This window comes from Tupaia chinensis, unplaced genomic scaffold (assembly GCF_000334495.1).
Source record: "Tupaia chinensis unplaced genomic scaffold, TupChi_1.0 Scaffold000159_1, whole genome shotgun sequence".
NCBI classification, from domain to species: Eukaryota; Metazoa; Chordata; class Mammalia; order Scandentia; family Tupaiidae; genus Tupaia; species Tupaia belangeri.
The window spans coordinates 8,110,257-8,122,008 of NW_006159630.1; positions in this window are offsets into that span (position 1 = coordinate 8,110,257).

Here is an 11,752-nt window from a genome sequence, read left to right on the forward strand (position 1 = left end):
GAGAGAGAGAGAGAGAGAGAGAGAGGAAGGGAGAGAGAGGGAGGGAGAGAGAGACCTCATCCCTTGTCCTGAAGGAAGTCCCAATCGATCAGGAGAATGGGTAATATTCTATTGTATTACTTGGCATTTAGTAAAATGAAATGACCCAAACGGTGCAGAGGAGGTTCTGGGGACCTACTAGAACGAGCAGATGAATGAAGTGTAATTGCCTGTCCGCGTGTTTGTATGCAAATGGCACCTCTGCCGGGCTGGCCAGCCTTCGCCCTCTCTGCAGGTCAGATGTCTGGCTTTCTCTCTGCTTTGCACTGGCTGTTGCTGTCCCAGCCCCTGCCCCACCCCACGCCCTCCCACGCCCTGACTTGCACAGTCCCTTCCCAGGCCTCCAGAACAGAGACCTGACTGTTCTCCAGTGAACAGAGAGCAGAGAGGCTCGCAGCTGAATGCGTTTGGGGACCTGGAGTTTCAATCCATCCCTGTGCTCGTGGGGACCGAGTTTTCCCAACTCAGGGAGAATTGCTAAGAGCCCAGGGGGCAAGTTCCGTGTCTTCTCAGAGCTTTCCGAGCTGGGTGGCTCCCCTCCCTAAGCCCTGTAAGAACCTCCTGGCATTCGCCTTCATGGTGGAGGCTTGGCATCTCCCTCTCCTTGGCTGGCAAGTTGTAAATCTGGACAGGAGCAGGAAATACAGTGACACCAAGGTTATGCGGCCCAGCGCTGACAAGACGGATGGCCCTCAGCATCCGCCTTCCCCGGCTTCTTCTCGGTTTGCTTCCTCTCTCCACCTCTCTTTCTTTTAACCTTTTTTCAAAGAAAACATTTTTAGAGACTTTAATAACTGTGGAAGGATGCTGTAAGGCGGGCAGGGAAATCGATCATTTTTATTCGGTTGTGCGCGATAAAATGTAAGTTTGGACAATAAATCTTCTTACCTTGAGGAGGAAGAACAGAGGACCTGGCCATTAATAGCACTCCTTTCTGGAGACTTTCATGAATGAAGAGCCCCCCTCCTATCTGAGCAATCAACAGCGATGGCTCCACCTTCTCCTGGTGAGACCCTGGGTTCCAGAGTGCGCCGGGGCTGGAGGTGCCGCTCCAGGCTTTCCTCCAACCCAGGAGCCTCTGGCTCCCGGTCTGTCCCCTCTCCTGCTTGCAGCCACCATCTGCGATGGTTAGCCAGGTCTCGTCAAATACATATAAAATGCCTCCTGTGTGCAAAACACCATGCTTAGCACTGGGGGGTGCAGAGGAACAGCTCAGCGTCCTGGGACATCATCCATTTGAAAGGTTCCTCATCAGGTTCTGGGGGTGCTGGGGAGGGAGTGTGTGTGTTGGAAATGCCGAGGGAGGGGTGTGTGGGGATGTGACCCCGAAGGCTACAAGGAGAAAGGGAGCTGAAAGTCCTGGAGTCATTGATGCTTAGGGGCTTTGGGGAGTGAATGCTGGTTTTGAAGCCCATGTCTGACCCTTAGCAAGGGGATTATTTTTAGTGGTGGGGCGAGGGACTCTCTGGCTTGCCATCTTTAAGTCATCACCTATTCCCCGATTTTCCATGAATAGTAGGATTTTTTCCTGCCTCTCTTCCATCGTCATCACCCCAAATGCCTCTCCACCTGCCACAGACACAGGCCCCTGGGAAAGTGGCAATGGAGAGGTTCGTGTTGGTTTGGAGACTCGAATTCGGTGCCAGATGTGTTGACAACACTCTCTAGGCTTTGTTCCCCATGGACTAGGAAGGGCAGCAGAGCTGCTTGGGCCACCATGGCAGAGTGCCATAGACTGGGCCCTTAAACTACAGACCCTTATTTCTCACACTTCGGGAGGCTGGAAGTTCAAGGTCAAGGTCCTGGCAGACTTAGTCCTGGTTAGGCCTCTCTTCCTGACTGGCTGACAGCCAACCTCTTGCTGTGTCCTCATACTGCGGTGGGACTGGGGGTAGAAGGAGGAGCAATCTCTGGTCTGTCTCTTACAGGGCTGTCATCACGGGCTTCCCACCTTCATGACGTCATCTAACTCTATCACCTCTTCAAACACCATCCCACTGGGGTTAGAGCTTCCATACATGGAGTTGGGGGAGAGGGGTACAAGCCTTCAGACCAGAACAGATCTGTGGCATGGCCCTGTTTCTGCTTTCTCCCTGGCTGGGCCGAGTGGGGGTTCTGAAAAGTGTGATGTGTGCTGGGGGGAGGCGGGGAGGGGACGTGGTCTCTGCTGCCGACTCTGCCCACTGCCTGCTCCTGCCACATCAAGCCTTGGGCCAGCATGTGGGAGGGCTTAGGGTACGCAGGTCGTTACCTGCATCAGCTCCTGCTTTCCAGACCCCTCCTACAAACACACAGCCAGGCTCCCCAACCTGCGGCTCCCCTTCTATGGCTCACCCCCACTCTGGATGTTGCCAGCAACAAGCTGCCTTTAATATCCCTGGTGCACGCGCCACTCTGCAAACAAAGGTGGGGCATCCAATTATTCTGAAGACAACCTGCTTCTGTTTGCTCATCCGACTCGGAGGGTTTGCCCCAGGCGTCAGTGCTGATTGATATGAACTTTTCCCCCTGGAAGCCCAGACAGGACTCATGATGTGTGTGCAGAAGAAGCCCCGGACCCGGCCTCCTGGCCGGGACCTGCACACCTGTGATCACTCTTAACTCTCTATTTGGTCGTCTCACTGTGGACCAAGTGAGTATTTATCCAAGTCCTTGATGTTATAAGCGGTGGAGCCAGAATTTGAACTCAGGCCCGTCTGTTATGAAGACCAGCCTTTTCTAACACATTGAGGACCCTCTCGTTGGGAACCCAGTCTGTGACCGGTCACCCGCATCCAGAATTGACTCACACCGTGAACACGAGAACAGAGAGAGCCGGCTGTCACCAGGGCTATGTGAGACTAAGCTGCCGTGCCTCCAGTTTGATGAGCGGGTCAGTGTGACATCTTGGAAAAAATGACAGTGGATTTTTTTCCCCAATTGACATGTTTTTAAAGATTTTTGAATAGTTTGTAAGGACATCGGGGCCGAAGTGTAACATATTTATATGGCAGCGAATGTGGGGATTCCCCCCCATGGAAACACACTCTAGCATTCACACCACGGTGCCTTCTGCGCAGGCCACAGGACACTTACGCCATGGATGACACGTTACCAGAGACAATTAAAGTGATCCCAGAGGACTAGGGGAGATTTCCTCACGGTATTGTGGAGTGAGAAAAGCAAGAAGCTGGCCAGTCAGTGGTATGATGGTTAGGAAGCCTGGATCCTACATGGCTGACTGTGCAGTTCGAGTCCCAGACCTGGAAGCTTGGAAAATATGCCAGACACATGCACCTGCATGTCCAAAATCCCGAAAGGAGGGAGAGATGGAAGAGGAGAGATTGTGACACGGGGGTGCTTTCTCACTAGCCTTTTCTTTCTCTCTGTTTCCGTTTGACAAATGCACACGCCCTCTAGCAAATTAAAAAAATAATCAAAAATATTAAAAAAATAAATAAAAGTAAGAGGCAAGGAACGGAATATCACATAATTCCATAAAACAATGACCTACTCTACATGTACAACATGCGTGTATATGAGTAAATGCTCATGGGTGTGCATAAAGTCGTATACACACATGTACGTGTGTGTGTACAATTATATAGGGTAATTCGATTAGGAGGGAGAATATGAAAGGAGCCCTTCTAGATGTTAACATGATTTCCGGAATAAAAACAGGAATGGCACTGTGACAAGAAAGGAGACAGCCTCGGAGCGAAGTGTACCTGTGCCCACCTTTATACCTCTATATGAAGGTATAGCCATTTCTATAAACGGACTCAAGGAATAGTGTTCATAGTTCTTTTCCTGGAGCAGCTGGGCTGCGACCCCACAGATCTGGGTGCCGGAGTGAGAGATGCCAGGCCCTCGCTGACTCCGAAGGTTCCTGAGTTGTGCACAACGAAAAGCCAGCCTCGTCACAGCTGCCCAGCGCCTGGAATGAGAAGGGCTTGCTTAGTCCTTGGCCGTAAAGCAGGTGCAGGGGAGAGGGGAGCCTGGGTGATCTGGGAGTCTTCCTAGGTTGCTGCCCACCTGACTCAGGTAGCCTGGGGGAGGGGTTAACGTCCTATCCGGACAGCAGGTGCACACCAGGACTGTGCTGACAACGCGGATGGAGACAGAGGCTCGCCTAGCTGTTGTCCTTAATGGGAGTCTACATTCCGAATCCCACCGTCTTCTCTGTGTAAACCAGACGGTTACATATCCAGAGCTCTTACTTGCTGTGACTGAGGCCCGGCAGGACAGAAGTCACTGAGTTATCATCCCACCTCAGGAAGATGGGGTCTTTTCCCTCCAGGTTATAGAGACACGTGATTAGGCCCAGGGGGATGGTGCCTGCCTCCAGGGGCCCGGATTCACCGTGAGTGGCCATGCCTCAAGGAGAGCAGGTCAGGACTTCCATCCGTGGCCTGTGTGTGGTTGGCCTGGCCCTAAAAGACTGGAATAATGACCAGACTGCTGCCAAAGTGATGCCATTGCTAGAAGGGGGCCAGGAGCCAAGGAAGGCAGGCATTCCCAAAGCCAGGAGGGGTCAGAAGGAAGCCTCTGCTGCAGCTCGAGGAAGCCAGGCAGCCTCGCCGACTTCTCGGTTTTGGCCACGAAAACCCATTTTCGAACTTCCGACCTCCTCAACTAAGGAGACAACTCCGTGTTATTTAGGTCACTGCATTTGCGGTCATTGGTTACAACAGTAAGAGGAGACTAAGACCCCAGTTTTCTGCTTGTTTGAACCAAACTTCCTTGAGCTACAGTTGACTTTCGAGCATTTGTAACCGAAGAATACAGACTGGCACTCTGCTCTCTCCCGTTTTGTTGCTAAAAGCAGAAATACCCACAACTGGGCAACTTAAAAGCAGAGAGGATTTTTGCCCTCACAGCTCGGAGGGCCAGGGTCCAGGGGCTGCATCTGCTGGCAGTGTGGCTGGTGGGTAACGGGGCAGAGGGCAGGGGTGCGTGCAGAGCAGAGCCGAGCGTGTCTCTGCCTGTCTCACTCTAAGACCCCACGAGGACTCAGTCATAGCAGCCCCACCCTGGTAGCCACATCCAAGCCTACTCACTTCTCAAAGGCTCCGCCTCTTAATCCTATAGCTGGTTTAAGTTCCCACCCTCTTAACACCTTCACAATGACTTACCAAATTCTAACACATCAATTCTTGGGGACACATTCAACCCTAGCAACCCAGGAGGGTATTCAGAGACCCCAATCGTGAAACTCTCAAGACTGGCCTCCTGTCCATTATCTCAGAGGTCCTAAAACTGGAGATTTGAAGGGCACTCTGGGGCAGACTCATTTGACATTTTCCTCCTGCAACTGAAGAATCCTAAACAGGCCCAGATAAAACAAACGTCTTCTCTGGATAGGCGAAGAGTTTTCTAACCACCATGAGGCCCAGATTGAGAGCCATAGGCAGGCTGGGATGGGTTGGAGGCCTGTGAAGTCTCAGCACAGAACATAGGATTGTGTGTGCAGACGCCTTTCTCCCCTCGGCCCTGTGGATGGTGCAGACCTGCCCACAGAGCTGACAGGAGAGAGGTGCTGCAGAGCTGGAGTTTTGCAGCTGAGGAACCCGCAGGGCCACCCCACCCCACCCCAGCCTTGGCCCTTCCCTGTGCTCCACATCAACTGACCCATCTCTTCCCGTGCTGCCTTCAGAGCCTCCCCCACAGAGCACCTTTCTGAGCGGGAGGTGCCCGGGGCAACCCAGCATGGCAGAGCACAGACACCATCCAGCCTCCCAGAGCTGATTGTTTTGACAGCTTTGCCAAATTACAAAGCAAAGGCCCCATTTGGTGATGAGAAAAGCAATATCGTGGAGGGGACGTCTCATTCCTTTGAAAATCAGCTGTAAGTGAATTTGCATCCATTTAGTAGTAAATACATCTGCTTGGCCCCCTCTCCCTCGACTGGGAGGGATTTCCATGCACTTGGGTCTGCTTTATTATTTCATGATGGAGAGAAAGGGAAGAAGGAAGAGGGAGGGCAGTGGAAGGGAGAGAGAAAGAGATTGAGAGCGACTTCTTGGGGAGGGAAAATTGAGGCTGGGAAGTCGCACATTTTTTGCAAGGTTTCTTAGCTTGTGCCTGGGGTGGGCACGTCATCGAATTGAAGCGGGCAAATCATTTTGGGGAAAAGAAATAGCCCTCTCTCAGTTCTGTGTGTTATGATTTAGAAGACTCTGAAGAACCCTTGTCATGACATGCTCTCTAAAACCTCTTTAAAATTCAGCTTCTACAGCCAGGGAAAAGATATACAGGGCTTTGCAGAGAGCAGGGGAGCCGAGACGTTGGCCAGGACAGGCCGAGGGAGTGTGCCATGCAAATTTGTTTAAAGCCCCAGGCCAGTAGCTTCTGGGAAGAAGAAGCTTTATCTTTTTTAAGAATTAAGTGGACACTATCTCTTTCTGATTAGAGAGAAGCCAGGGCAGGCTGGATGTTTCCCTCTCTGTACAGGAACGTCCTGGGTGACTCTTCTCTTCTCACTTCTCCTGCCAGAGAAAAAAAGGAGCTTGGTGGGAAGAAGGAACGAGCTTGCTACCACGGCAGCAGGTGCCACGGGGTCGCTGTGTGCGTGTTTTCCTAAGTGGGGTTGGCTCTATCAGGTCTCACAGCCAGCGAGAACCAAGACCAAGCTCCTTTTTGTTTTGAGAGATTTTTTTTATAGGGCATGCGCGCCTACCCGAGACACAGAGAGAGACAGAAAGCAAGAAATCGTGACTTGGGGTGATGGCCACACCTCAGTCCCTTCTCCTCCATTCTCCTCTTGGGCACATGTGCCCGGCATGAGTTTAAGCCACCGGTTCCGGGACTTGAACCGTAGTCAACCATGTGGGAATCCAGGGATGTAACCATTACGCCAACTGCTGGTCCCAGACCAAGCTTCTTTAAAAAAAAAAAAAAAATATATATATATCTATTTAATGAGCGAGACAGAAAGACAGAGAGACAAAGAGATAGCACTCAACAGACCTTTGATGTCATGGTCACCCACCCTCAGCCAGCCCTGGACCATGGGCACTTGTACCCAGTGTGCTTAGGGAGGTCCCCAGAGGTGAACCTGGGACCTTCCCATGTGCGTTGGTCTTGCAGAGGGTTGCATTACCTCTGCACCACCTTCCACCCTACCTTCCCAAGGCCCAGCTTCTTAATGATGCCTTCAAGGCCTCTTCGGTTTGATTCCCAGCTTCCTTTTGGTGCTTTCTACCACCTGCTTAATCAGTGTTTTTAATGTGCAACGTATAGAAATCCCCTTGCGTGAACTCTAGGGTGCAGTTGGTTGAAAAGATGCAGGACACCCAGGAGGACTTTCTGTTTACCGTTTCTCTACCTATGGGTGTTCTTAACCGCTTCCTCCCTCTGGATTCGCTCTTGGGCTCCGTGTACTCTTCACGTGACACTGGACAGGCTGCTACATAGACAGCTGTTCCGGGGAAATCCATTCATCAACAGCTAACCTTCACGTATCCCTTCCGAAGTGGCCCGGGGAAGCAAGTGCTTTGTTCAGTGGGGACAGGATGAGGAGACAGCAAGTGGGAGTCTCCCTAAACCTTACACCCTCACCCTGACCCACTTGCCCTGGTCACACAGCTGGAAAAGGACTGCGTCAGGACTCGCGCCGAGGGAGTGGCTCTTATCCATGCCCCTATCCTGCCTGTCTAGTGATCATAAATAATAGTATCCTGAATGAGATAACAACAGGTAGCAAGCGGCTCACGAAGCACTATGTTGCTGGTTCCACACTACTTAGCTGATGTTGGTCCTCCCCGGCAAGAATTATTATTATGTCCATTTTACAGATGAGGAAAGCGAGCACGGAATGTTTGAGCAGCTGGCCCAAAGTCACACAGCCAGAAAGTGAAGGCGAAGGCCTTGCATTCCACGGCCCCCTGACTCTAGACGTGTTCACAGCCAGTGAAGTACCTGACTCCCGAACAGCCAGGCCTAAATTCCGGATTTCTCAGCTCACCTTTGCTGGGCTTTGCTCTGTATCCGGGATCCCTGGTATGTCCTCAGGGAATTCATCATCCTTTGCAAATGCAAGAGCTGCTGGGGGAAAGCCGGTGTTCAGGGTCTTCGGAAGGTGGATCTGCAGAGCGGGTCTGGGCCCTGGGCTCTGAGCTCGCAGGCGCCTCACCTGTGTGTGGCACGTAGCCCTCCGTCTCTCTCCCACACATGGCCCAGATGTCGTGCACAGACACGACTGCTTTGCTCAGTCACTTAGAGGCAGCAGGGTCTGGGGGAGGTGGAGGCAGGCCCAGGCAGGGTTGCAGAGGCCCACCGAGGCTCCCCCTGCTCAAGCAGCAGCAGCAGCAATGAAAGCGAAGTGCTCTCCGCAGCCAGCCAGCTGTGCAGCCCCACTGAGCTCACCTGGTGGCTGCTCCAGGCTTGTTTACTGTCGCTTTTATTGAATCTGACTCGTCTGGAAATAATTGCACTAATATTATTGACATTAATAGTACACCAGGATGTATTTATATCTTGCTTCTCCCTCAGCTAAAATTCCATCTCATCGTCACTCTCGCACAGGGTGGAGAGCAGCAGACAGAGCCGCTGTGCAGAGGAGTGTGGAGTTCGGGGTAGGGGGGCGGAAGTGTGGCTGGGTCCCACGCCTGCCTGGCAGGCAGAGGGCTTGGAGCCCGAGGCTCTGTGCTCAGGCCAGAGCACTGGTAGCTCAAGAGTTGGAACTGCCTAACTGGCTCCCATAGGCAGCTGGAGGATGGGGAAGGTTCTCCTTTGAAGGTGGGAGACAGGTTTGAGGAGGTCTTCAGACAGGGCAGGTGGACTTCCCCACGGAGCTTTCCGTACTGATCAAGTAGCAGATGCTGGGTTTCTAGTCCCTTCCACCTGTTCCTTTCCTGCTCACCAGCTACTCCAGAAGCTTCCCTTCCCCAGCCTCTGTGCTGAAGCACACAGCTCCAAGGCAACGCCTCGAAGGAGCCGCCGTGCAGGGTGCTTACCCCTCTGCCCACGCTGCAGGTCCACTCTCCCATCTTGTCTGTAGCTGGGAGTCACAGACGGAAAAAGGGAGTCCGTGGCTAAGGTTCTCCTGGTGTCCAATGTTGCATGACTTGCAATTGAGGTGTGCGTGTGTTTTATCTCAGAGGAGCGAGAGGAACAACCTTGATTCTCAAAATGAAGACTTTTTATAATCCACCAGGCTTACTTTACTAGCCACTTGGGAATTAAATACAAAAAGGCTTCCTGCTACTTTTTTTTTATACAAAAGAGTGCATAAAATGTATATATACAGTTTAAAGAATAACAATAAAGGGAACCAGCCATATAGTCAGCATTCAGCTGGAGAAAGAACACTGCCTGAGAAGCCCCATGTGTATTTCTTCTCTGTCATATCCTGTCTCTCCCTACCGGAGGTAACTGCTATTCTGAGTTTCCAACCCGTAATTTCTTTACTTCTTTTTCCACCAAGTTTTACCGGGTGTGTAGGTATTACTAAATGATACATTATTTAGCTCTGCCTGAGTCGTAAGCTTTATCTAATGAACTCGTACTGTCGGTTTCTTTCTGTACTGAACAAAATCTTGGTTGAATTTGTCTAGTTTTAACGTGGTTTATTCATTTCCCCCTTCTAACTAGTATCCCAGTGTATAAATAGGATACGGTTTATTTGCCCCGTCTACCGCTGGTGGAAATCTGGGACTTGGCTATTACGAGTGTGAATGCAAATATTGACTTAGGGCCTGTCAGTGTGGCTCTCAGCGCAGTAGCTTTGACATCAACTGTAGAGTCTCAAGGTTCTGTCCCAGATCTACTGAATAAGAATCTGCGCTTGAACAAAATTGTATGCACAGTGAAGTTTGAGAAGCCCTGCCCTGTGGACCTACGTTTATACCTAGAAGAGGAATAGTTGGGTCCCGGCGTAAGTGCATAGTTGCCTCTATTACGACCTGGGAAACTGTTTTTTAAAATGGCTATACCCGTTTCCACTCTGACCCAACAGAGGATGGGGGTCCTTGTGGACCCACGGCGCCCTCATCTACGTGGTCTCTTGGTACCGAACTTCTGGTAGGTGTGCAACGGTATCTCAGCAGGGTTTTTGTTCCCATTCCCCTGGCTGCCAGCACGTCCCAGATGATGGTAGTTGCCAAGAATACACTTAGAGTAGCGGCCAGGAGTCACGGCCTTTTCTGTGTTTGTGGTCTTCATGCTTCTCTCCGGGCAAACACCCGTTTCTGTTTCTGCTCGTTTTTCGACTGGGTTGATAGTCTTGTTCTTTTTCTCATTGATTCATAAGGCATACTTCCGTTTAGGACTTTTACACCTTCGTTCATGCAACAGAAACATGCAAAGTGTTTAGCGAACACTTCCTTTTCCCAGGCGAAAGGAAGAGCAAATTTCCCAGCCTCCTTTGCAGTTAACTTGGGACCACATGACTGAATTCTGACTGAGGAATGACAGTTACAGTAATGTTCTGGGGCTGCCCTAGCAAACTACACAGATAGGGCGGCTTCAACAGTGAGACTCACTTTCTCACTGTTTTGGAGCTGAGAAGTCCAAGATCAAGGCATCGATAGGCTTGGTTTCTTTTGAGGCCTCTCTCCTTGGCTTGCAGACGGCCGGCCACCTTCTCTCTGTGTCCTCACCTGGTCCTTCCACTGTGTGTGCACGTGTCTGTGCCCTAATCTGCTCTTCTTATAAGGACAGAGCCCACCCCCATGGACCTCATTTTACCTTAATTACCACTGTGAAGACCCAGCCTCCAAATCTAATCATATTTTTTTTTTGAGAGAGATTTTCATTATAGGGCGCGTGCGCTCGCCAGACAGACAGAGAGAGACATAGAGACAGAATGCGAGAAATCACCCCCCAGGGGGGATGGTCACGCCGCAATCCCTTCTCCTCCATTCTCCTCTCGGGATCTTGAGCACGCACGCACATGCGCCCAGCGTGAGTTTTAAGCCACCAGGTCCAGGACACGAACCGCGGTCGACTACGTGGGAGTCCAGCGACATAGCCATTACGCTAACTGCTGGTTCTCAAATCTAATCATATTCCGAAGTACTCTGGTTAGGACTTCAACCTAGGAATTTGGGGAGGACACAATTCAGCCCATCATAGGACTGTAATTCACTTCTATGCCGAGAGTTAACTCATCCTTCAAGATTTTCCCCAGCCTTCTCTTCTCCCTTTGTGGCAACTCTAGAAGCCATGTGTTACTGGTGGTGTAACCTTAAGAGGGAAGCAGCTTGGATCCCTGTTACTGTGTGGAGCAGAGTTATCTGCCCTGCAATAGCAATATCAGAGAGAACTAAGCCTTTACTGTGCAAGACCACTGAAGTTTTAGAATTTTTTACTGCAAAGCTTTCTATTTTAACCTGACTAATGCAGTTTTTGCCTGAGATTAGACTGATTTTTCTTGCAGATATTATCTTTGTCTAGTTTTAAAATTAAGATTATGCTAAACCTTAAAGACAATTGCTCCTGTCTACTAGCTGAAAGTGTGGTTCCTTAAACATTTGGTAGAAATTGTTGATAAATCATTTGGACCTATTTTTTTTTTCTTTCTGTAAACTTTTAAACTAATAATTTCATCTCTCTTAACCCGGAAGATCATTAGACATTCCAGGTTTTCTACCTACTTACCTTTTTCATTCTTTCTCTTATCTACCACCTTTTTATTTTTCTCTGATTCATCTTTCTAGGACATTTTCTTTTTGAGGAGCATTTTTTCAAAGAGTGACGTTCTGGCTGGACTTCTGTCTAACTCGATATTGCA